Source organism: Rousettus aegyptiacus, unplaced genomic scaffold (genome assembly GCF_014176215.1).
Source record: "Rousettus aegyptiacus isolate mRouAeg1 unplaced genomic scaffold, mRouAeg1.p scaffold_m13_p_11, whole genome shotgun sequence".
Lineage (NCBI taxonomy): Eukaryota > Metazoa > Chordata > Mammalia > Chiroptera > Pteropodidae > Rousettus > Rousettus aegyptiacus.
The window spans coordinates 30,593,366-30,621,001 of NW_023416286.1; the positions used below are offsets into that span (position 1 = coordinate 30,593,366).

The 27,636-nt window shown below is 32.9% G+C and overlaps 1 long non-coding RNA gene across 1 annotated transcript in view; it reads right to left on the minus strand.

Annotated features, from left to right (window-relative positions):
* Positions 1-4,414: 4,414 nt before the first annotated feature.
* Positions 4,415-27,636, minus strand: part of LOC107509434 — a 687,588-nt gene continuing 664,366 nt past the window's right edge. The window contains exon 5 of the long non-coding RNA XR_001596541.2: positions 4,415-5,228. This is a non-coding gene — a long non-coding RNA (uncharacterized LOC107509434). The remainder of the gene's footprint in view (positions 5,229-27,636) is intronic.

Below are 27,636 nucleotides of genomic sequence, written 5' to 3' on the forward strand. Positions count from 1 at the left end.
ATAAAATATATTTTTCAATTTTTCTGAATGTTTGTTTGTTATACGTTTATAACAAAGAAATGATCATATTAGTCTTTCAGATAATGTAATATTTATAGGCAGGTAACTCAAAATTCATATTCTCCTCAAAGGTAAGTGAATGAAGACATTGTTACTTTTAAAAACTGACTGATCTTTAGACATAAAGAATATCAATATTTATGGACAATAGAGCCCTTTAGAGATTCAAAGAAGAAAATCCTCTGTTCCAGAATTCTTGAGCATAATAAAACGGAAAATGATATTTTGTTAATTCTATCCATTTTGCGTCTAAAGTTGGTATGAGTCAGCAAGTTGATTAAGGCATGCAGTTTAAGGTTGCTGTTCTTTGATTTCTCAGCAAATACTTTGAATGTACTTTGATGATATAATCTCACATGTTTTTTACATGACAATTGCCCTCAAGCAAGCTTAGAGGATATGACTAATAGACTTAAGTAAGAAATCTTTATTATTAAATTAATTTAATTTCAAGAGTGGTCACAAGATAGATCTATCAAATAAATAAACTTCATAAAAAGTGAGCAATATTGGGTTAAATTGAGACCATTGGACACTAAGGCTACCTGGAAAAGGGTACCTGAAGGATGAAGGGCTTTGGGGTAAAGAAAAAAGGGAAGTCTGAGGGCAGACGGTGGAGGTCAAATACCTTTACCAAGTGGAAGAGAATTGGAACAGTAACGAAATAGCTACAGTACCCAGTCACTTAATTTAAGTGACTGGGTGGGGTAAGCTATTGTAGACTGGGACAGATTGCAGAGGCTTTGAATGCTAGACTAAATACAAAACTTTAGTTTTCAGGTTCAATGTACCTGAAAAAAAAGTATCATAAGTTAAAAAAAAAAAAGGTGATATAACAAAGACAATGTCTTAGATTAATTTGCCTAGGAAGAAGAAAAGTGTGTAGTCAAGGAAATCAACCATGAAGTTGTATTTGACAGAGGGTCACTGAAATTCATTAAAGTGTCAAAGTTTAATTAGACAAAAACTATAAACTTTTCTTCAATTAGGAGAGAGAGTGAAGTATGGACTTGTTTGCTCTAAAGGAAGATATATTTATATATCACATACATATATATCACATACACATACATGTATACACACATATATGTATGTATATTATAGTGTTGGACAAATAACCAAATGCAAATAGCTTATAGCCAATAAATGATATCATGAGAAGGATTCTGTGAAAAATAGGCCAGAGCTAGAGTTATAAATTAACTCAGCTATCCACTTCTTCCTTTCCTACATTGTTTTCAAGTAATTTTTACCCTGGAAAATCTCATCTGCAAATAATGGTAAAGGAAGATTAAATACTCTGTTTATAATGAACATGCCACCAGGTGCAAAATATCCTTTAACTTGAGACCACATGTAACGAACTCAAGTTGTGTGCAATCAAAATGGAGAGCAACTTTACTTTTCCTTGTAAGATAAAAGTACATTTCCCTTAGAAATAAGGTATCCCATCACTTGGCAACACTATTATTAAAAGCTGATATTTTAGATTTTTTTCTATCTCATACATTTTAAGAGGTCAGAGATAGTGAACTATATTTTACATATTGAGCACTGGAAATTGCACACTGATAAGAATCTGTTATTTCAAATGTCATCATCTTTTAGTGAGAACTGACATCAGTGAGCTTTATTAATGAATTTAAAGCTGAAAATTGAGATGCTGAAAAACATTAAGAAAATAAGCTATTTTGAGAAAATTGTCTTGTTCTACAGTGGCCCCTTTGATTTATTACCATGGGCTTTTTGTCAGTTCTATAAGAGGCAGGGTAGCTTTTAGTTATGCCTCTCACTGATAGAAAAGAAAAATCCTTGAATTATAAATTTGAGGATTTAATATTTTCTAATTCTATTAAAATTCAGGTATTATTCATCAGCCTTACTGATTATGAAATAAGAATATAATTAAGTCTCCCTACTTCTGAAAGTTTTAGGAAGATATAAATGTTAAAATATATTTAGTTTTATCTTTACATTAGTGGTTTAAAATTGTATTATTTTATGAGTACTCTGAAAATATTGAACCGTGTTGTCCAATATGACTTTTGGAAATATATGTGCTGTCCAATAGCATAGCTGCTCACCACATTTGGCTGCTGACCACTTGAAACATGCAACTGAGGAACTAAATTTATAATTTTATTTCATTTTGATTAATTTTAATAGTCATATGATGTTAGTGGCTACCATATTGCGTAGTATGAAAGATAGAACAAATGGCTACAGCCGTTATGGCCAACTTGTTCTGCTGTGATTCTGAACTAGGCTCCGTAATCACTCCAGGTATCTTCTAGGGAATAAGAGGAAGAATTCAGAACCCTAAATTGAACTAATTTTTTCTGCTCTTACAACTTTTTATTTTAAAATTAGCTTTTCTTCTCCCTCATTCCATTCCCCATTTTCATGATTACTGTTAATAATCATTCCATAGGCTCCCTTCTTCAAATAAGACAGATCATGTAAATAATCTGCTCCCCATTATTCAGAGCTAGTTTTTCAAGGTTTTGGCTCTACCCGCAAAGTCACTTCCTTTGTAAATCTGTCCCCATGTATTTCTTGGAACCACTAATGTATTTTCCTGACTGGGTTTTCTATGTCTATTTCTGCTGCTCCTACATCTACCTTAATCCTTCTTCAAAACTGGTGCTCTCTTGGTATTTCCAGAATGCAACTCCAATGTTTCTTACTGCTGTCAAATCCACTAGGGTCCCCCCCCCCTTTTTTCTTTTTCTGGAGAAAATGAAAAAGAATGTAAACTCCTCAGCACAGGTGCAGATGTAATTTTAAGCTCAAATTCTCTCATTTCATGACACTTTGCAATTTAATTTTACGCTCCCTCAGCATGTAACATTGTCCTGTCATCTTGATCTTGCTACATACTGCGGAGATATGCTTCCTTTCCTATAGAGTCCAGAATGATTCCTACAAACTCTTCTTCCTAATCCTCACTCCTCAGTGCTGCCCTCACTTTGGAAATTACGCACACACCAACACCACCACTACCAATACTACCATCATTTCATATACACACACCTACTATGATTCAAGAAATACTTTCTCTAGGAAACATTGCTTTAGCCTTCTAGAATGACCTAGGTACTCATCTCTCTACTTCTCAATCCTTATATACTGAGCTCTATCACAACTCCCATAATAATGAATTGAAATTGTTGTGAAATTATTACATTTTCTCCAGGAGCCTGTGAGCAAGCAGAAGATAGGAACTTGATCTTTTCTCCCTCCATGTCTAGAACATGCCCTTAGCTATCCAAAAGTTGTTAAATATATGAATAAATGACAGAACAATAGTAGATTAAGATTGCAGATGTAGAGATAAACTAAAAATTAAGACAGTCAGAAGATAAAAATCTTGTAAGTGTATTCAAAGTTTCCCATTTGAGGGCTCTAAGAAAATATGATTCTGTTGATATGTGTATATGTATTTGCATAAATATGTACATTTACTTATATCTACATATTTATATTTCATTGTTTCTGGTAAGTATATAAACATGACTCAAAAATTTAAAAAAATATTAGAAACATCTAAGAAAAAAGAGTTTGAACTAAAGAGATTATAATATTATTGAGAAAATATGTGGTACCACCGCTGCTGACCCCCATTTTGTTATAAGGAAATGAACAACTTCACACCTCTGGTTTATGAAGGCATTTTCCTTGCCCTTCTCCTCCTCCTCATCCACAGTAAGATGTAATTTGAATTAATTCACCAAAATTTTATATAATATTTAGGCTATGAAAAAGCTAGCACCAGTTAATACTTTCTAAACATCAATACAGTTTATTCACTGAAGCCTTTATCTACAACTATATTAATTAACAAATTAATCAAAATGCCCAAAATAGAAAGCAATTTTTAATAATTTTTATACTTTCTATTTTATAATTGAACATACTTTTCATATCTCCGAATGAGTCTTGCAGCCATTTTATAAGTATAATCATTGTTTATTACATAAAATAACATTTAATTTATTGTACTCAAGAGATATATGGTAATTGCCTTTGTCATGTTGAAGAGGCTATGTCACACTGAAGATCACTGGACAGAAATATTGCTGAACAGCTCAACTGTCGAGGCAGGTAGACACCCAGGAAATGGCATCAGTAAGAAACAGAAGCCGGGACACAGCTCAAGTTGCACAACACACTAGAAATCTGAGTAGCTAAGATATCAGGACCTGAACTATTTAGAAAATCAAGAATTTGGAGAGCATTGTTGTCTCTATTGATATATCAGTGAGACAGATACTTCTGGAGGTGAATCACATCCTCTCCTTAGAAACAGAGTTTCATTTAAAATTGTATATCTTGAATTACTTTAATTCCTAGATGAGCACAGAGCCTGCAGCATGCTGATATTTCTCTATTCAATTTAGAATAGAGATAATTCCCAAGTAATTACATTAATATAAAGGAAGGCACAAGATAATCCAGAATCACAGGTAAAACTAAAGTTATTTATGTTCGCATTTGAAATAAACATACAGATTTAAACCATTATGGAAATACATTGCAGAAAAACTGAGAAGTTGTTCCATCTCATTTTACTATTTAACTCCAGTTGGGAAAAATATGCCTCACCCTCACCTTTTTTGAGGTTAATACAATAGTTACTAACTCATATCTTCATGAGACGTATTTAAAATACATTATCAAAAAATGAATTTGAGTTGCTCTAAAAGAAATTATTCATGCAAAATAAATGTCCCACAATCCCAAATCTGAAAACCAATCATCAAACAATTGCCCATAGAGAACAGACCCTCTGCAAAACAGCTAATCAAAGACATCATCAATGTCATAAATGCATAAGTAAAATTTACATAGTGACTGATATAAACACACTGTACAAAATGGAAAGACTTGGTCATAGGTCTATTTTTCCTCATTATTAAAATGACCTGGCATTAATCTATTAAAATTCTCTGGGAAACATAATTAGAATGAATAAATTTTATCAAAATTATAAAATGGTAGGCTAAATTTAAATAATAATATTAACTTTTTTCATGCTTTTAAGTATAATGAAGCTCCAAATACTGAGATGTGGTAGTTTTTAAAAAGTTATTGCATATACATAAGAACTTACTATTACTTCCTTGCAGCAAAAATCTATATCCACCACAAGAGCTTGAAGTAATTGCCTGTTAAAAAGTCACAAAAACATGAATATGTTAATTTAAAATACAATAAAATCTAAATTGCAATAGCTAATAAGATTCTTTTATGTTCATAAGTAAGAAATATTATAACTATAATCTCCTGGTTTTAGTTTATTTTCATGAATTAAAAATGACAATAGGTAAGTGAAAATTATTTCACAGTACATACCAAATATTAATAATAGTACTGGAAAAAGAAAAGAAAAATTCAATTACAGAAAAACAAAAATGTTCTAGTAGGAATAAAGAATGTATTAATTCCCATCCATCCTCATAATGTTTATAGATAATCTGATCATTGGTTTATATTGAATAAATAAATAATAGTTTGAGTTACATACTGATTAGAGAGATATTTTTTAGTGTTTATCTGAAATTTAGTTTGATTTATCAAAATTTTCTTACTCCATCGAACAAATTTGAAAATAACAATAGAAAAAGATCTAATCGAATTAGAAAGACAATACTTCTGAACAGATAGAAATAGTATGATGGCAAGTTATAGTCAAGTATAACATATCACTCAATATTTGATACATTTACTGAAGAAAATAAAAACAAATCATTTATCATAAGCTTAATACTGAGTAGTATCCAAACAATTAACCCAAATTAGAGAACTTAAGTAATTATCTAAATCACTCATGCCAGAAGACCAATTTACAAGAATTACCCAGCTCATTGGGGCAAATATTATTGGAGGAATTTTTTCTTTGAAATATTTCTTAAATACTAATTGTACTTTTTATGATAAGATGTTACCAAACACACAAAGAAACATAACATAGTTTGAATTATCACAAATAAAAATACCTGAACATATATTTATCATTTTTTTAATCTTAAAAGAGACATTTTTATTTTTCTGAAAGTATTTATAAATGTACTCTAATTAGGTTGAAACTTCATTTGGACTCAAGTATCATTACATTGCAATTATGCATTTATTTCCATTTTATCTGTCCATTTTAATTTTGTTTCCTTTTCCAGCCACTGTTAAGAGTATGAGGCAACTTTCAAAGTCTTTTTCCAGCAATATACTCAATGATTATTTTAAAAGCTATACCCTGCCAAAATATTTCCTGCTTTATATAGAAGAGATAACATTTAATACAAAATTGGAAACTTGCAATTTTGTTTAAGAAGCTTTTTTTTTTTGTCAAGTAATCGGAATCTGCTGACATAGTGTAACCTAAATTATCTTTTTACATATGTCTCTATTAAGATTTTTTAAAAAATTGTAGCCATTGGATTTGGAGAAAATAATAATTTTTAAAAGAAAAACAAATGTATTAAATTCTCTACAATAGCCCAAGAAATAATCTTTCATTATATAGGCCAACAAAAGAAAAAAAAAAAGTATTTTAGAGTAATGAGAGTTATTGCCTCAAAAAAGATACCAAGATAAATAATAAATTATCTACTATCAAACCTCTTGTTCAGAAAGCTATTTAAAAGCAGTTAATTAGAGGTTAAACTTGGAGAACTTGAATAAAAATATTAATCATCCATGACCTCCTGCTCTTTAATGTTTTTGCTCAGAAGTGTTAACATTTTGACATTACATCCTATAAATCCCACACCTTATTTTTATTAATCTATTTTTATTAATCTTTAATATATATGGTATACATTTATTTTTTAATTTTGAAATTAATTTTGCATCTTATAATACATACAAAGTATAATTCTATTTTATATAAGAATAAATCTACATATCAAGTCAAAGTATCTTTTCAATTGAATAGCATTTCTTTCTATAAAATTAATTTTCTAACCATAGAAATTATTGAGATATATAATTTTTCTTTGCGACAATAATAGAGACATAATTTGAACTAATTCTTTGTTCCCTTGTTTCACTATGCAGTTAGTATTTTACTTAATTGCCTTACACAATGGAAATACTCTAGGACCACCTCACGCTTTGCTCCTGTTGAGAAGGCAGAGGTTCTTAAATCTTGCTTGAGATATATTTGGAGAGTAGAAGCTACTATTAAATGGGAGAGAATGAATAGTTTCTGATTTTTGAATTTAAGTTGCGCTTACAGTGGTTGAAGAAAGATTAATGATGAGATAAAACACCCATAGTGAACTTTTTCAACATCTCCAACCAAGGTATACTCTATCTGATGGTTATGTAGGTTCTATCATTACTGAGATATTTGTGTTGTGAAAATCATTCTTTAAATGCAATATTATTTGGAAATTGCTGCCCTAAAAGTCAGAATGGGGGCCCCATTCAAAATCCACTTCTCCATTTTCATATTCCCTCCTTTCACTTCAAAAACAGCAGGATGAGAGACATGGGAAGATAAACCATTTCTGAGGCAGAAAAAGGAAATACAAAATACGAAACAATGTACAGGATTTGAGTAAAAATAAAGAGAATAGGGAACAGTGTTTCAGGTAAGTTTGCAATGTATGTGCCAAAGTTTTAAGAAACTGGTTTGGAAACAAAGCTACTTAAAAGACAAGACATACTACAAATAGATGAAACTTTACAGACTACGCGAATGTCTTCATTCTCCCAAATGCACTTGCTTGTGCACTCGCTTACTAGCTCGCTCTCTCTCTCTCTCTCTCTCTCTCTTGCTCTCTCTCTCTCTTCCTCCCTCCCTCCATCCCTCCCTTCCTCCCTCCCTCCTCTCTCATCCATCCATCATCTATCTATGTATCTATGTATATCTATCTATCTATCTATCTATCTATCTATCTATCTATCTATCTATCATCTATCATCAACATATCCAGTTATCATCTATCTACCTAATTTAAATCTCTGATTTTCTGATATTTCAGTTAATTTACATGATCCAGTTAATTTACATGATTTAAATCTGACAAGATTTTTAATGTGGCAATCTTCCAAAGACAAAAATATAAAATACAGGCTCATTCCTAAGCAATCAAGGACATCTGGTCACCCTTATACTATGCTAATTGCCTTAAAATTCTGCCACATCTTAAATTACAGAGGCTGATACAGTATAGGCATTGACTCATAAAGTAGAACTCTGTTCTGTAAAATGTGACTATGGTCCCAGATACATACATTACCCTTTTGGTATGCTCTTTACTGGTAAATCAACTAACATCTAATTATATTTGGAAGATGAGAGAGCAAGAGGAAGGAAGGGAGGGAGGGAGGGAGGGAGGGAGAGAGAGAGAGAGAGAGAGAGAGAGAGAGAGAGAGAGAGAGAGAGAGAGAGAGAGAACACAAGGGAACAAGAAAAATAATCCTCATGTTCAAGTAGCTGTTCTAGGATTCACATTGGAAAGCTTGGAGAGTATGCACAGGATTTTGGCTTACTCTGATGTTAATTCTATCCTTTAGACTGTTTGAAAGCTGGGCACCAGACCCTGGTCTCCAGCTTGCCAAAAGACATGCTGCTTTCTTGGTGTGGTTTTCTAGCTCTTTTGCTATTAGTGCATAATTTGACAGTATGCTGCCACGGTAACAGAATTCATTAAGGGCTTTCAGTTTTGTTCTGCCAATGAGGATTTTTGGCTGCATGTAGTGCTGGCCTCTGAAGATTGAGCCATAATATTTGTCTTATAAAGCCTTGCCATCTCATAGCATGACTGATGCTGCAAAATAATCTGTAATGAGCCAGGTTCTCCCAGCATGAGCTACTCCCTGAGGATAAGTTAGGCACTACTGGAAGCTACATTAACTTCTTTATCATCTAACTTGGGTGCTTAAATTAGACTGCATGTAAGTGGATACATTATGCAGTTCCATCTTGCACCATTGGGGTTGTGGAATGGATTAGGAATGTAATCCTTAATGCTCATTCTCTACAGTATCCCATTACGGAAAAAAATGTCTTCCATATTCTAACAACTTTTTTGTATAGTAATGGTCAAAGGTCAGGTTTGCTGGAAATAACTTTGTGGTTGATATGGTAAAAGCAAAAAGTGTTGATGTCATAGCCAATATTTCCTCACATGATTTTAGTAAAAACATTAATATATCTTCTGTTATTTTCAGCTATATTTTTAATTCCACGAAATTACATTTTGACCACTTGTTCTGTTTTTAACTATTGGATTATTTTTTAGCCTTTTTTTCTTTTTGAGGTGTGCAACAGTATCAGCATAAAAATCCTCTGAAATCTGTTTTTTGCTAATGAAATCAAAGTAATTGGCTAATCTCCTTCAGGACTGGTGATTCCAGAACAAAGTGCTAAACTACTCTTACATTTCTCCTTATATCTGTGTAAACGCTACTAGATTGAGAATCAGGGCAAGTCTAGTATCTTGAAAATAAATCAAAGCAAAGTTTGGATGAAGAGAGGAAATAGGCATAATTTTTAGTCCAGACGGTGATTCCCAATACTGGGCAATTTTGCCCCACATGGGACATTTGGCAATGTCTAGTCACATTTTTTGTTATCTTAGCTAGGGGGTGCTACAAGTGGGTAGAGGTCAGAGATGCTGCCAAATGTCCTATAATACACAGGACAGGTTTTCTCTCAACTAGCTATACACATAAAGAATTATCTGGTCCAAAATGTCAGTAATGTGGTTGAGACACTCTAGTTTAGGGAAAGTCTGAAAAAATAGGGAGAGTAAAATTCTTATTTGTCTATAGTTCAATTAATCTGATTTGTAGGGCAAAGAGGGTGAAATAAATCTGCCAAGAGAATTTGCTTTAGTCTTTGAGGAGGGCATGGTCTTAGGATCTCAAGAGAGGTAAACCCCTTGCTTTTCTCCAGTAGAGAAAAGGGAATCCAAACACCACCATCGTGTTTTGCATGGGGGTGTCTATGTGCCTCTTCCAAGGAACAAGCCACAAACGTAGATATAAGCAGATGACTGGTCTAGCTGGCAGTCGATAAAGGTAAAGACTCCATGGTTCCATGTGCTTTTTTTATCCAGTCACTCTCAACACATTTCCTCTTTAATTTGCTATTTTTCTTATACTATCTTTTATAATATTTCTTAACATTTTGGTACACTACTACATTAGTTTACCATTTTTTTCTGGACTTCTTTGTTTGAATTCTTACAATTCATGTATACATATATGTATACACACACACATACACACGCACATAAATTTTGTTTAGTTGGTTCTTTGTTTTAGTCAAATAATTTTGCATAAAGGACACAATTGCAGCATAATAAAGACATTGGTTTAATGTATAATAATATCCTGTGGCTGTTTCTACAATATATATTCGTTTCAGAAAAAAAAAATGTTGCTTCTGTAGTAGATTTCCATTTAGAAGAAGTAAGATGTTCTTGACTGAATGAGTTAGCTTTCTATTAAAGGATATGTTTTCTTCCAACAGCAAAACAAAAAGGACATAAACATGCCTTAGATGTTGAGTTGAAATCTTAGAAAATAGGGTCTCTCTTCTGCTAAAAATTACGTATATAAAGTAATAGTTTCACTAGAATATGTAGCAGTCATTGTTCAGTTAACATCACTGTCTCTCATGTCTTTCTCTTTTCCTTCACATTTCCTCTCTTTTTCTTTCTTCTTACCTTCTCTCCTAATCCGTATCACATTTATTGATTACCTGACCTGTTCTATGTTGCTAAAACACGAAACAAAAACAAAGGCATGATCCATATCCAAACAACAGTGAAAGCAGAAATGAACAGAACGTAGTACATTAACTGAGACAGTACAGCAATTAAATTTGTCAAATGTACTTAAAAACATTTTTTCTATAAGAATTTGTTTATGATTGATAAATGTCTTTGTGTTTTACATAGTTGTATTTTTTGATTATTTTTATTTGTCCAATATTAATTCTCAGGTAATATATTTAATTGGAAGATGACAATTAGTATTTGAGGAGAACTCTGGATTCAAAAGTTCAGAGTTTTACATTATACATTGTTTATAAATGATATCAAAAAGCATGATAAAAATGATATTTGTAACAAGCATCTTGCAACTTAAGTAAAAGAGTGGTCAGCTGAGAGTGACTTTGTTCAGTCTGAAGGAGTTGAATATACATCTGGGTGAGATGTCCAGCTTTCACCTCAATTTTATGTGAAGTCACATGGACAAGTGTCCAGCCAAGGAGAAGAACAAAGACATCAAGAAAATGTTAGAAAGTTCTTTTATTTAAATAAATACTACTCCTACTCTTGATTGCTTTAACTGGAAACATACTATCTTGTCTTAAATTTAGAAAAATATTTCAAATAAAGGTTTAATGTCTTCTAGTGCATATAAACACAATCAACAATGCTTCTCATTACTTCAAATCTTGTTCTAATAACTACACAATATTTCTCCCATATAAAGTAGAAATAATTATCTGTTTCTTTTGCTTTTCCATAAAGTTACAATTTAAAGAGTCAATAATTTTAATAATAATATTTTACAAAATAAATACCAATAATGATATACAGTTTTACTGATTCATTGGAATCAATATGAATAATCATAATAGACCACTAAAATGAATTGTAACTGCTGTAAAATAATAGTAGGATAACTGTTATATTAATATAATTTTGGCAGTTTTTAAAAATGTTTCTTTTACCTACGTGGATATCAGAAAAGAAAAATTACATGGATTTAACAGCATAAAAAATGTTTGAGAATATGTATCTAATATTGATTATTCAAATTCAAATTAAAACTATACTACAATGGAAAACAATAAGAATTTTGGAATATCTATTCCATAGTAGTATAGATGCCACTTTTCTCTAATGAAATAAATGTAGAGGTTAGTCACCAAAGAATATCAAGAATGGGGTACTTCATATTAATTTGTAGTACATTTTCAAATAATGAGATTATTTTACATTTAGAGACATCAATATAATTTTTAAAGTATTAAAAACTTAAGGTAACAGTGGTTTGTATTCTCGTGACATCAAAATAGTCACAAAATATCAATATGAGAAAATATAGATGGAATATTAAGTAGCACATTTAAGTAAAATATAAATATATAAAATAATATAAAATACCATTGATAGTAAATATTTTCTTGGTTAGTATTAGGAAAAAGGAAAGCAATCTCTCAATCTTTTACTCGAAATTATCGGTAAGGCTCAATATCTGTTAATGACACTATGTTAATGAGATAATTTTAGAATGTATAAAATTAAAACAAATGAGGTGTTGATGGCCAATGTTATTTGATGACAATCATCATTATTCACCAAGTTGGTCAGATAGTCAGATTCTAATTACATGGACTACGGAATTAGGCTCAGGGTTTGAACTCTTATGTTACTTCCTATTTTTACAAACTTGGGCGAGATCATTTCTAGTCCCCTCATTCCCTTCTTATCATATTATAGACATAAAACTGTTCCCTACTCATGATTGTTGTGGGAATTAAATTAGAAAGTATAAGTAAAACACTTAGAAGAGGCACCTTCACAGATCCAGTATTTACTGAACGCCCTTAGTATTTTTAACAACATATTTTTTTAAATCACCAAAATGTTCCATTAAAAACAAAATGTAATGGTTGGCACCACATGTTCACCAGCAATGCCACAGATAAGCTCACTGTCCCTTATGGCACAGCACCTAACAAGAACAGGGCATTGGCAAATTCAGCTCTATTCATCCTGGAACTCAAAAGCAGTATTTCCAATTTAAGGAGGTTGGACTAAATGCTTTACAGGATTGAAAGACCCTGGGGCATAAGCAGTTTCATACTTCTTTGATTTCATAATAAACTCTCAGAGATGGAGTTGCCTACTAGAAAGAAAAATAATTTTAAAAATGATAGAAGTTACTATTGGTATCACTACAGGCTGGGCAGAATACTGGGTACATAACTAAGACTTAAAAATATTAAGTATTTTGCCACAGTGAACCAACTAGAAACTAGTTGGAACTAGAGTCAGAGAACCCTAAAATATTTTTCAGGCTTGAAATTATGTTTTGTTTTATTTTTTAATTACATTTCCCCAATGAAATCAAGTGTACAATTTTTATAAATGATTTAAAAAGTTAAAGAAGGCTAACTTAGTGGGGGTTTGTGTGTGTATGTGTGTGTGTGTGTGCATGGCATATACACTTGTTTAAAAGATATACCATAACAAAAAAGACAGAAAAAAACATTTTAGAATAAGAATGCTTTTAAAGATAGTCATAGGCACTCTGATTTGGAGTATAACCAAATGAGTTATGATGATCAAAATTAAGTGAATAATTCTCCCAACCCAAAGAGATCTGATTTAAAACAAAAAATTTGATACTGTATAAAATTCAAGAAAATGTGAATCACTTTGTGGAAAACATAGAATTACTTGTGGAACTTCTAATATCTTATAAAATTATTTTTAAAAATTAAAATAAAGTAACCAGATCATGTAAGAATAAAAGACTCTGTATATGTCAGCATTCAATAACCTCTGGATTCCATGCTCGGAGTACCTGAGCCTGTATAGCTCTAACATGCCAAGAGAGTGCCACCTAAACTTCCACTGGGATTGTTTTGACTATAGGCAAGAGAAAGTTCTGAGTTCTCTTTCTTATCTCTCATTGCCAATAGCTACTGATATATTGTTAAGGATATTCCAAATTGTGACCTCAAAAAGGGAATATAGTTTTCAAAGCCAATAAAACTGTTAGAGAAGGATACTACTCCTGGGTCCAATAACATACTTACTGTGATAGAGAAATACAGCTTCGATGTAAATATCATGACGCAAAACATTGCTGGGAGTATCTTAGTAGATTATAATATAAGAAATATTAAGAGATTGCTTCGGGAATGCAAGGCAGTACCATTATTGCATAATAGAGGATTCCAGTTCTTTTGACTCTAGCACGGTTATTCCTTTGAATCTATAGCATTATTTATTTCTGATTAAACTAAATCCAAATTCTTCAGCTTGGATCTTGATAATCTTTACCAAGTAATTCAAATCTGAATCTCTCTAACATCATTTCTAATCATGGAAGGTGACACAGAGATGACGGAGGGGAAGAAATATTATGAGTATATTCAATTCTCTTTTCTCTTGTCAAGATCATTCTAAAATAGTCCAAAATAAAGGGCTATTGCTTTAAAAACAAGGAAATATTATACAAATTTTCATAGTAAACTACGAGAAAGGTACTTTTAGTTACAAACCTGTTCATATTTATTATTTAATTAATGTCTCTTTAATTTAAAACCCCTTGTCACTGTGAAGTCATAATAGCTGAATGACTATGTGACTGTGTATAAGACAATAATGTCTTTAATTAATTAAGGCAGGCAGTGCAGTACAGGGAAAGACAAAAAGTCATGGGATGCAATCCAGGCTTGGCCTCTTCACAACTGTGAGGCCTTGGAAAGGCCCCTTAACACTTCTGACTCTCAGGCCCCTCATTGGCCAAATGCATACTTGCAACCACCTTCCTGTCTTGTGATGATGCTAACCATGACATATAACTAAAATGTAAAATTTTGATTATAAGTATCCTTGTACAATTCAGAGAGAAAGGTTAAAAAAAAAGTCTCCAACTTTTCTTCCATAACATTATCTGAAAAGCATAAATACAATTCTATCTAAACAAGCTAGGAAACAAAACTAACACTGATATTTTCCCCTCTATTGTGTCTTTCTCTCTCACAACCTTTAAATTTGCCCATGCTATTACCTGCCTCAATTAGTGGTGCTTGGAGCTTAAGAATTATTTCCTTTTTATTCATCCTGTGAAAACCCTGAGGGTCCTTTATTTTCTGTCCTCTGCTTTGTGTTGCCTTTTTTCTCTTTCAGGTCTTCATCACACAAATGTGGTTTCCTACCACAGACTCTAAACTGGTCCCTCTTTCTAGACTAAATTCTCTACTTTAAATACTTTGTTCGATATATCATTCTGTTTCTCAAAATGTTTATTGGTTCCAAACCCATAAAGTGGTATTCATTTAACTTTTTTATGTCTTTAATTAGTAGATATTATTCTAACCATCAAATTTATTATCCTTACTACCAAGTCTTTCCACACACATACACATTAATTCTTACTACTATAATTTTTTGAGATACTTATTAACTAGAAATATTTTGAAATAATTACCTAGAAAATAAACACAAGGTTGAGACGAAACAGAAAAATGGTCAAACTAATTTGGTCTCCTTAAATTCTCAGAATTTTTTTATTTTTGAAATTTTTATATAGCCTTCACTTCACAACTCATACTTTTTTCCCATCAGGAAGAAAGCCAAAAGGTATGAAGTTCCATTTATAAAATAAATAAGTCATGGGGATGTAATGTACAGCATGGTGACTATAGTTAAAATGTACTGTCTAGCACATTTTAAAGTTACTAAAAGAGTAAATTATACAAGTTCTCATCACAAGAAAGAAAGTTTTTGTATCTATATATGGAAAGGATGTTAATTCAACTTTTGGTAATAATTTCACAATATATATAAACATTCAATCATTATGTTGTACACCTAAAACTAATATAATGTTATATTTCAATTACATCTTATTTTTAAAAATGCCTAATGTTTTTAATACTTCTGTACATTAAAAATTGAATGTAGTTAGAAAGGTATCATTTAAATCAGAGCTTACATTTGGATTTGAAAATCATTTTGCAATTGATACTTTTACTGTGAGTGTTGAGGATGTTTAGATCCTCTTTCTCTATAGAAATCTATCCAGAGGTCGCTATCACAGCAAAAACTTCTCTAATATAATCAATCAATCCTTCAGGAACTAAATGTCAAGATCGAGGGTGGGCCTACTCAATTTAAAATAATTGTATAGCAATGTTTTAAGATTTTCCCAAAAAATGAATTTATATCGGGTTCAGCAACCACTCTAAATTATACAGAAGGAGATGGCAAAAAATAAAATCTATTGCATAAATCTATAACATTTTTTATACATGGATTCAAAAACAATTGCAATTTTTCTCCATAGGAAGCGCTGTTCAGATTTACATTGTTTAGATTTATGAGGAAAAGAAAAATAAAGAAGTTCATCTTCTCTGGGTCCTTCATTTTTAAAATAAATTTTTAGTCCCTTAGGTAACACAACTGTCTTAAAGTTGAACATAAACTTCTAATTAAAAAAAAAATGATAGGTAAAAATATTCTTTACTTTGAAGTATTTATAATGATGCTTTTGTAAATAAAGTACTATAACAAATAGAGGTGGTTTTGTTGCCTTAGGATTATTTTTTATCTACTGTATAAATATGCTGCGAAGTAGCAATGACATGAGGATAGGAGCAAAATTAAATGCCTAGTATTGTCATTAGCAATTGTGAAAAATTATTAATCTGTCTGAAGGAAATGAATGGACATGATTAGAGAAACCAAAAATCTTCATCTTATGGAAATCAATAGCCTAGATGTATTTCCATTGGATAATGAATTATAGATTTGTGAGCTGAACATTAAATATGCCTTAGTATATATTCTAACCATACCTACCAAATTTATGTTTTTATTTCTCAATCTAGTTTAAACAATACTATATCATAGCTAACTATCTCTTTATTTTAAAAAATGATAGTTATTCAGACACTACATAAAAGAGATAGGTAAGTAAATCTATGGTTTGTTTCCTCAGGGTTCATAAACCATATCAACAACAAAAGAATTACAGCTAATTTATATCAAATAAGGTGATTGGCAAATGAAAAATTTTTTATTTTCCTTTTTAAAACGTCAGGCTATATTTATATGTGTACTGTTATATATTAGCTCAAAGTAAAAAATTTATCGTTACAATGCATTATAGATTATCCATATATATATGTAAATAAACAGAACCAGGACATATTTTGAGAATCTCATAATAAACGACATTTAATGGAATCACAAAATAGATTGGCTGTGTCTAGTCCCATTTGTAAATATGAATCTAACCTAAATCCAAATAGAAACATGAATACATTAAGCTTTTATGCAATTGCTTTGTATTAAATACCTACTGGAGTCTGGTTAATTGAGATTAGAACTTAATTGAAAATCTTTCATAGTGTGCATATTTCATGTCAGATGAGACGTATACTAAAACCTTACTGTTAAATGATTCACATTAAGACAAAATTCTGGGAGAAACTGAGGGAAGGAAAGAGTGTACCTTGGACTCCATTCAAAGACATTCAATTACAAAGAATGAAAAGACTATTGTGGGGAATTACTTATATGGTTTTATCTACAAGGTAGTTTTAAAATAGGATTCCAGCGTACTTCTAAGAACAGTATCTATTTCTCTTACTGTCTCTGGCCTTCCCAGGGGAAGATGGGTACCTGGAAGATACTGATTTGAACTGCAGTTTCTCATATAGACCCCAGTAGAGAAGGTTTTTCTTCATATTTTGCAAAGTGTTGACTTTAATAATGTAAAAATCTATATGTCTATGGCTCTTGGGTAAAAAATTTTATGCTTATATCCAAGAGCAGAGGGTAGTGATAGCAAAGTAGGAGAGGGATTGGAAGTGGCTTATTACATCAGAATCCACTATCCTGACAAAGCAAATTCACATGGGCATGACACTGTGAGGTTTAGACCCATGTGCCAAAAGTTGTTCTCCACCTTATTGTACAGATAATGTAAATAGCTACCTTTAAGAGATAGTGGATCATAGTTGAAGAGATTTAAGGATGGGCAAAAATCCACACTCATTTCTAAGTGTGCTCATTTTGCTTCCACAATTATCTCTCACTGTGTGTCAGTTGTCTCTTTTGTAAAATGGGGATAACACAAGTTGCCCTGTCCACGTGGTGGTGTTCTAAAATGAAAGGTGAGCTGCTTTTGTATGCTTTAACAAATATAAAGTAATAAGTAAATAAGAACTATTATGATAGAAGCCTAAACATAGAGGTATAGTAAATATTGTTGATCAATGCAAAAAATAACTACTATTTTTAATATATTTGAAACTCCCAGGACCTAGTTCTCTTCAGCTCATATCCTCAGCTCTTAGCTACATAATTATGTTTTCAGACATACGAAGGGACTGGTCTTTACACTCATTAAAGAGGCGATGCCTGCTTCTGCAACGTGAAACAATCTGTACTAATGTGAGGCAGCAGCAACTGCCAGCACCTACCGCTCAAAGGACTAAATCAGCATAAAATTTCCCCCTGTGAATAGCATGGAGAGAACCTAATGGTATGTACAGAGAAGCACTGTGTGTCTCCTGAGCAGTAGTGATATTATTTTCAGGCTGTGTGCTGATAGGATGATAGTTGTCAATCAACGCCAATCATTTACAATTTTGATTCGAAACATGGTAGTAGAAATATCTCTCCCACATTTGTCCTCTGGCAGATGTTCTGAAAAATTCATGTTGTCAAGCAAATCTGAAAGGAGGGGCATGATCATCTATCATCAATGACCCTTAGTCCTGGGCTCTAAGTACTATTTTTTCCTTGAGACTATCTATCAGAATATTTTGAGTAGAAAGGCTTGGCAGAATATCAGATTAAATTCAATGCATATTGTCATACTGTTTTTTGCATTATATAAATGTGATTAATGCATATATAATAAATTCACATTGTTAAATCATTTATTACCACTATCCCTGACCCTGACATGTTTAAAAACTTTATTCTCTCTGCTTGTGTATGTGCTCCAATTAGAAAAAGTTTTACCACACTTAAAATATACAATCTTTTATAGCCATAGATCTGACTTATTAACTTCCAAACATTTGAGGCATGAACGTACACTTGATGCCTAGACTTCTTGAGATCTACTCACTTTCTACTTACAATACTGTCACTAGCCTAGAAAGCATTTACGTCAGTGAAAACTGATGTTCTCCATAAAAACATGTACTGTCACCTGCCGGAAAATTGTCATGATAGTTATATAAACCTTAAATGCCCACAATGTAACCCCTTAAATTTGGACAATGCTCAACCTCAACAAATGTGAACTGTGATGCTGAATGAGGAAGACCAAGAGAGCAGTTGAAACCTTGTCTGAAACCTTAGTGACTAGGAAGAAAAGTGTTACTATTAACAGGAATGGAGCAGTTAGGAAGAGCTGTTTAAAGATTGAGAGATAATGACTTCAGGTTTGGATAACTTAAGTTTGAAAAGTAACAGAATATCAGATAGGCAAGTCCAGTATGCTGAATAAAGCTCCAAGGCAGAATGTCAGGATCAGAGCTAAAGAGTTTGGATATGTCTGCATTTGGTAATATTTAAAAGCAAAGGGAGTCGAAAAAGAATTTACTCAAAAGAGAAATTATAGACCAAAAAAAAAAAAAAAAACACCTTGATAGGCCTGTTTTATTAAACTATGGAGGAAATAACAAAATTTTTTAAAGAGAGGACTTCTGTGTACAGTTGCACTGTTGTGGGTACCAGCCATAATTTAGTCATCATAAGTTCTCCAGAAGATGCTGATGAAATTGCTTGAGGGAAGAAGCCCTCTTTCTAATTCTCAAAAAGGAATGACAGACTAACAATAGTGCAACTCTAAAGAGTTACCAAGCCATATTGATTTTATATTTCAAAATTGCTACTCTAATTAGGTCACCATCCATGAGCCACCATTCAAAAACTCTTCAGTAGATTTCTATAAACTAAAAAATAAAACCTGAACTCTTTAGACTGACATTCAGGACTCCCACAGTATTGCCCTTTAAAAATACCTTCTAGCGCAAACAAACTTATTATTCTTTACAAAATATATCCTGTTCTTTCCCAATTTGCAGACTTTTTTCATGCTTCAGCAGAGTGTATTACTATAACTATTTTATAGATGATATAACTAAACTTTAAGTAATTTATTCAAGTCATAAATTTTTAAAGTCTATTTTCTTTGTCACTAGGATAGAAATATTAACTCAAATTAGTTAACTTGAATTAATTAAGAGACTATATACTCATTTGTATATATTATACTCAATGCCGTATTTATTTGTTGAATTTTGTTTTATATAAGCTAAATGTTTAAAATGACATATATGTGTAACTATTAGATATCTAAATACAATGATAATGATGATGATGGTGATGATAATTCAGTTGTCAGCTTATTCTAAAATAAAAGTCTCTGGACAAGGAAAATAAAACCATCTGTGTTACTATAATTTTTAGAGATGAAATATCACAGGTAGTGTAACAAAGTATAAAATGATGAGTATTTACAAAAATATTTCTTCACTGCTCATGCCAATGGGCCTATTAAAGCTTCCAAGTTGCAAAGTCAGCTCTTATTTGTCATCGTTAGAAATGATCCATGATGGAGCAACAGGAACTCTAATCCGTTGCTAGTGGGAAAGCGAAATGGTACAGCTACTTCGGAAGACAGTCTGACAGTTTCTTACAAAGTTTTAGATAGTGGTATAATACGATCCAGTGACTGAGCACCTAAGTATTTACCCAAATGAGTTGAAAACTATTGTCCACATAGAAACTTGTACATACGTGTTTATAGCAGTGTTATTCATAATTGTCAAAAATTAGAAGCAACTAAGATATCTACCAAGGTAGGTGAGATAAACTGTGGAACATCAGACAATGAAATATTATTCAGTGAAATGGTAGAGCACTGGGAATTTTTAGGGCAGTGAAATGATTCTGCATGGTACTATAATGATAGGTATGACATTATGCATTTGGCAAAACCCATACCAATATACAACACAAATAGTAAACCCTAATGCAAACTATAGACTTTTGAAAATAATCATTTATCAAACTGGTTCCTCAGTTATAATAAAGATATGTCAACATAAGATATTAATAGAAGAAACTGTGATGAAAAGCAGAAATATATAAAAACTCTGACCTTCTTGTTTAACTTTGATCTGTAAACTAAAAACTGCTCTAAGAAATAGTCTATTAACTTTTTAAAATATAATATTCAAATTAATGCATATGTGACATAATTAAAAGATATATATTTGGCCTCTGCTTCCAGTTTCTGGCATAGAACTTCTCAAACCCTTATAACTTCCTGGGTGATATGGGTGTGAGGGAGCATCTCTTGTTTTGTTATTCATAACAAGCCTCTTTTAACCATATCTGAATTTATACTAAAGAGGTGACTGTTGGAGGACGGTGAACAACTACCTGATTATGGGGTTGGAAATTTCAGCCCTGCCACCTCTAGAGTGGAGAGAAGCCCTGGATTGAATTAACCACCGGCAGCCAATGATCTAATCAATTGTGCTTATGTGGAAACTCCATAAAACCTACCAAACAATGGAGTTCAGAGGCCTTCTGGGTTGGTGAGAACATGAAGGTACTAGTAGGGTGGCCTGCCTGGAAAGGGTATAGAAGCTCTGCATCTCCCATTCCCCATACTTGTCCTATGCACCTCTTCCATTTGACTGTTCCTGTGTTGTATCATTTATAATAAACCAATAGTAGTAAGTTGAGCACTTTCCTGAATTCTCTGAACCATTCTAACAAATCATAGAACCTGAGGAGGATGTCATGGGAAGCCCCAATTTATACTTGGTTGGTCAGAAGTACGGGAGGCCAAAACTCGTTATTGGTGTCTGAAGTGGGGGCAGTTTTGTGGGGCTGAGTCTTTAACCTCTGGTGCCTGTGCTAACTCCGGGTAGGTAGTGTCAGAGTTATTGCAAATAGAGTAAGAGGTATTATTAGTATATAATAAAAATCCATGAAATAACATTCACAGAACAAAGTACAGATGACAGTGATGTTTACAATAGTGATGGTGGCCTTTCTCTAACCTTAACTGGTACCCTCTCCTACACTCCTGCCAATTAAATATTTCCTCCATACCTCTAACACAGAAGCAAACAGTATCTCTGGCAGAGACCCATTTTCCCCTGAGGCCCCAGATCTCCTCAAGATACCCCTCCTGAATTTACTGCATTAACAAAAATTCATCTAACTCATTAGACTACCCAATGTATGTACTTAATAAGTGATAGTATCAGTAGCGACAGTATCAGAAAGTTTACTGTTTATGACCAGATTCCCAGAGGCCATGTACAGAGATGGCGGCAGAACTTATTTCAAACACTCTTCCTGTTAATCAGCATTTCACTACTTTAATTTTTTCCTCTTTAAATGCTTTAAAGAGTTTAAACCACATTTAGTTATTTTTTTAATTTCTTATTTCTGATGGTAATCATTGTTTCGGATAATAAAAGTATAAAAATTTAGTTATAAAGACCATAAGCTTATTAAACCCTAGAATTGGTTGTTCTGCAACAATTTATAGTCATTTTAGATTCTTTCTAACCAGTAGGTACAGTTCTTTCATTTAGTAGTAATATCTCTTTGTGTTACTTACCTGGAAATTTTGGGTTGCTAGTTTGCCACAGTTGCTATGTCCCTAATGGAAATTTTTCTTCTCACCTTAAATACAATTTTCTAAACAAGATTTGATTCAAATCTCAGATATGAATTTGGAATCATTAAGAAAAAGGCGATAATTTCACCACACTTGTTCTAGTTGAAAGTGTGACAATTGATTTTCAACCACTTTGGAGTATCTAATCATATGGCCTTGTATTCATAAGGACAAAAATCACCCATTTGATTACTTAGCATACACAAACAAAAACTATTTTATATCACAAGTAATCACTGTTCACTGATGTCATCAATTCATGGCTGCATAGGACGTCTGGTTGGGTTACGTTAAAATGCACAATAGTAGAAGAATAAGACAAGGCATTGTGCATGTCCTAGGTGAATCATACATAAAGCACAGAACACCTACAGGTTGCCAGATGTTCCTGGACATAGATGAACTATCAGGACACCCAATGGTATAAAAGAAAGAGCAACACGTGAAAGATGCAATTACCCTGCCAGGGCCCAAATCCCAGCCTTGCCTCTTAGTTACTATGAAGCTTTCTCAAGTGACAGTTCCTTGATCCAATGTTTCCTCACTTCTACAATGGAGATGGTATCATTTTTCCCATAATTTTTGGGAAATATCATCTAACTCATTAGACTACCCAATGTATGTACTTAATAAGTGACAGTATCAGTAATAGCAAGAGTAAGGACTATTTTTCCTAGAACCTAAATTCCTCATTGGATTTCTCCAAGTTCCATCCCTTTTAGGATTTTTTCAACATCAACAGTTTTAAAAAACACATCTTATTGGGTAAAATTTATTGGTACCAGTCTAAAGTCTTTTGTCATGTGTGATTCTGTAATTGATAAATTTGATAAGATATTTTTATCCATCAAGTTAGGGGTGTTGCTCCAAAAATTTATTAGCAATTGTCCCAGATGCTGCTTTTCTTAAAAAATGTGCTCTAAATATGATGCCTCAATTTTACATAGTGCTTTTAAACTGGTGTTTGAAGATAAACAAATACAAAGTCATCATATCCACAAGTTAAATATTTATATCCTCCTCAAGTTTCTCCATTCTTGATAAAGTCTCATCTCAATGATTATTATATAACAGCATTTATCATCTCTGAATTCACTATATATATACACACACACACACATACTACCTATATATATGTACCCACATATACATATATATATAGCTTCCTTAATTATTTTGATAAAAATGGACACAGTATCATAGACACATATAAAAATATTTTATGCTATCTGTAATGAATCATTAATAATATTGATGTTGCATAACAAATAATATTTATTTTTCTGCTTGAAGCATAACTTTCCTCTCAAGGACATGACTCTTAGATCCTTTTCCCTTCATGCTGAGCTACAAAAATCACAGACACTATATTCATGCAGTTCTTGTCTTCATGTCTGGCTCCCTCGTTTACTGGTTGTCTGATGTTAGCAAGTGACTAAAAGTCTATGAAACTCAGCTTCCTGCTTGGAGGGCTATACAAGTATCCAAGGAGAAAATAAATGTACTTGAGGTGTCAGGCATATTGAATGCACTTAATTGATGCTGGTTATTATTACATGTTGGTTTGTCTAACCTCTAAATTTATTACACATGTTAATACTTATTTTCACATTAGGAACAGTGTGTCCATTGACAAGGAATCATGTGATACTAAGAAAGTGCTCCTTGATTGTATAACCCATCTGGTAAATAAAATTCTAAAGATGACTCCCTGAGATTCCTGTCTCCTGGTTAGTCGACAAACTCTAATCTAGGTGCTGCAGGGATTTTGCAGTTGTAATTAAAGTCTTCAGTCAGTTGACCTTAAAATGTAGAGATTAACCATAGTGAAACTGATTTAATCATACATGTCCTTTAAAAGGCAGAAGGAGAAGGCACAATGAGAATTCAGGGAGACTCAAATAATGAGTAGGATACCATATGCCATTGTTGGCTTTGAAGATGGAGACAAACTTAAAGATAGTGTGGGCCATAAGACAAGGATGTGGGCAGCATCTAGAAGCTGATAGTCACTCCTGGCCAAGAGCCAGCTAAAAATGTCCTCAGTTCTACAATCAGAAGTAGATTCTGCCAGCAGCTGATTGAATGATTCCTCCCCATACTTCCAGAGAAGAGCCCAGGCTAGTCAAAATTCTGATTTCAGCTCATTAGACCTTATTTAGAGGTCCCAGGTCTTCTAAATTTATGACCTATAGAATTGTGAGTTAATGAAGAGATACTCTTTTTAAGTCATTAAATGTTTGATAATTTGTTGTGCAGCAACAGAAAACTAATACAGCCATGTTCTTTTCAGTTTTGATGCTTTTCCTTGTGTTATTCTTGGCTTGTCATAAGTGCTCAACAAATGTCTATCATTGAAATGTTAAAATACTTCTTAAATATTCGTACTTATCTTTTAAACAAAGGTGTTTAAGATATAAAAGATTGTTTGCCAAGGATCCTACTGATGAAAATGAAGGAGAATAAAATTCAAAGTAATGTATTTCTAAATCATTACCTGGGGAAACTACTGCTGGTTTCCTCTGCATATTTAGATTTTAAATCAGCCAGTTCAAAGGTAACTTGATATGCTTCTTGATGTGTCTCACGTTCTCCAATATATTTAAATTATATGCAAGTAAAGTTTAAATTCCATACTTCTATGATGTAAAGTTATTGATCTTATAGCTATCATGTTGATATCAAACAAATGCCCAATTCTTTTAATTTCCCTTTTACATTATTTTAATTTTGTTTTTTAAACATTGTATCATAGTCAAATCATTTAAAGCAGTGTTGAAGAAGACCCTTTAGAGGCAATTTATAATAGTGATTAAGCAAAAATTCTCCTTGTATTTAAAATTCTGTTCTACCAGTGCAGCTGCATAGCTTAGACAAGTTACTGCTCTCCTCCCTGTGCCCCAGTAACCTCATCCATAAAAAGGGGGTGAGCCATTTTGCCTACTCTTCAGAGGTTGTTGAGGGGAGTAAGAGTGTTAATACACAGATCAGTGCCTGATACCATAAGACCTACACACGCATCTGATCTTATTAGTTAATTTTTCATGTTTATATTTGAAACCTAAATATTGTCTTTATGTAGTCTCTAAACAGTTAAATGTTTCTCTTTGGCTGTGGCTGTGAAATTTCACTTTTATTCCTCTGGCAGCAACAAAATTGCTTTGAATTAACTCTGTTTAATATTCTGGTGTCTGTAAGCATCCACATATACAAGAAAAACTTTTCTTTAGAAATAAAAATCTTTCCTTCTATTAGAATGTTAGCTTTTTTAGAAAGTTAAAAAATAAAATAAGGAATTCAAGGTCCGTATTTATGTCATGACAGTGGGTGGCTGGAGTTAGAGTTCTCTGGAGACTGACGGTGCTTCCAACATTCACTCACAAGTCTTTCCTAAATTATTGCTGAAATGTGGATCTGAGTATCGTATGTATGTTAGACCACTGAACTGGAATATATAAGATGATTTTAAATTCACTTTTCTAGGATTTAAAGGATAATGCACCAGTGCCACCTAGTTGTCCAAATACAATGTGCTATTTATTTATTCTTAGAGGGAATATGCTGCTATGATAAGTAGAAATATAAAATTTTAATTTCTCTTACTGTTAACATCACCTTTATATTATTTTAACAAATATTCATCTTCGGCAGTGATGTAAGTGATAAATTTAAGGTTCAGTTTAGGTAAATATTCCTCATGTTTGCCTTATTTATACAAGAGTTAACAAACTGCACATGCTAACTTTAAATAATTTTCTTTAATTTTTCCTGTATCTGAATTATTTAACACATCTGCCACATTAACATATTAGTTGTATATTACTGCATGTTCCAGAATTTCAAGCTTCACAAAGTAGAGCATATGCTTTCTATTAAAATTAAGACAACATATAGGAATATCCCACAGGTGACCAAAGGCATTATATTACACGTTGCTGAAGAAGTAACCGTTTTACTTTGTAACAAGTACAAACACAGTTAAGGGTCGATATTTTTTACTCAGCCTAAGTAATGTCTGCAGGTAGGGCTAGAGACCCAGAGGTGGAATACCTGCAACATACATTTGACATGAGTTAATTCTGTGAGTCAGAAGACCTCTAGTCCTGTCATGTCTAGACCGGAGACAGTGAACACCTGAGGAGATAGGCCTGGGAGTCCTCTGCAGCAAGCTGGAGCCAGGGTGTAAGAACTCAGAGGTGAGGGAGGCCCTGCACATAGTCAAGCTCAATAAAGAGCTCCAGTGTTGATTAGATAAGTTGCGAGAGGAGTGGGAACTATATAGGCAAAGCTAAGTCTGCATCTGTGTTCTTATTGTGTCCTCATGAGATTTTAGCATAAAGAAACTAAAAACAATAGGACTGATGAATCATAATGCTGTCCACTCCCATATGCTCATGCTAGCAGAATCCTATCTAGGTGGACATTTGTTGACAACCTTCTTTCCTCTGCCAAATGGGTTGGAAACTTATTGCTCCTGTGGGCTGTGGCACTGGCCAATGGTGCTATGCGAATGACTGTTGGAATAAGACACACAAAATACTTTACGGACAGTAGGAAGCAAAGAGTTAGAGAAACATCAATTCAGAGAAGGCAGGATGTTCCCCTCTTCTCTCCAGAAAGAGCGAGTTAGTGCATCTCCATATCACAGAGGAGAGAGAGTCTGTCACATAGTATTTTGCATCCCTGAGACCCAGTGCTGTGCTGTTACCATGCCCAGATTATCGCAACAGGAGAACATATTTGGAAAGTCCAAGTAGGAGTTTTGTTCCTCCTGTTTCCTTCCTGCCTCACAGTGATTACGCTGTCTGTCTGGGCTGGAGTTAAATTTTAGTGCTCCTTCCTCAGCAGCAGGAATGTTCTCTCATGCAACGTTTCTTTAAAAATGCGAGATTTTGCACACAGGCGATTGTGTAGTTTCTTTTCAGAAGTTTTACCAAAATCAAAACTATTCAGTGTATGTGTGGCATGGGTGTGTGTGTATACATATACATCTGTATACACACACACACACACACACACACACACACACACACACACACACTATACCCCAATACAAAACAAAAACGAAACCATTATTTCTCTAAATATTAGCTGGTCTTTTCATCTTTTGCTTTAAAAACAAATGCTCACTACTTTTTT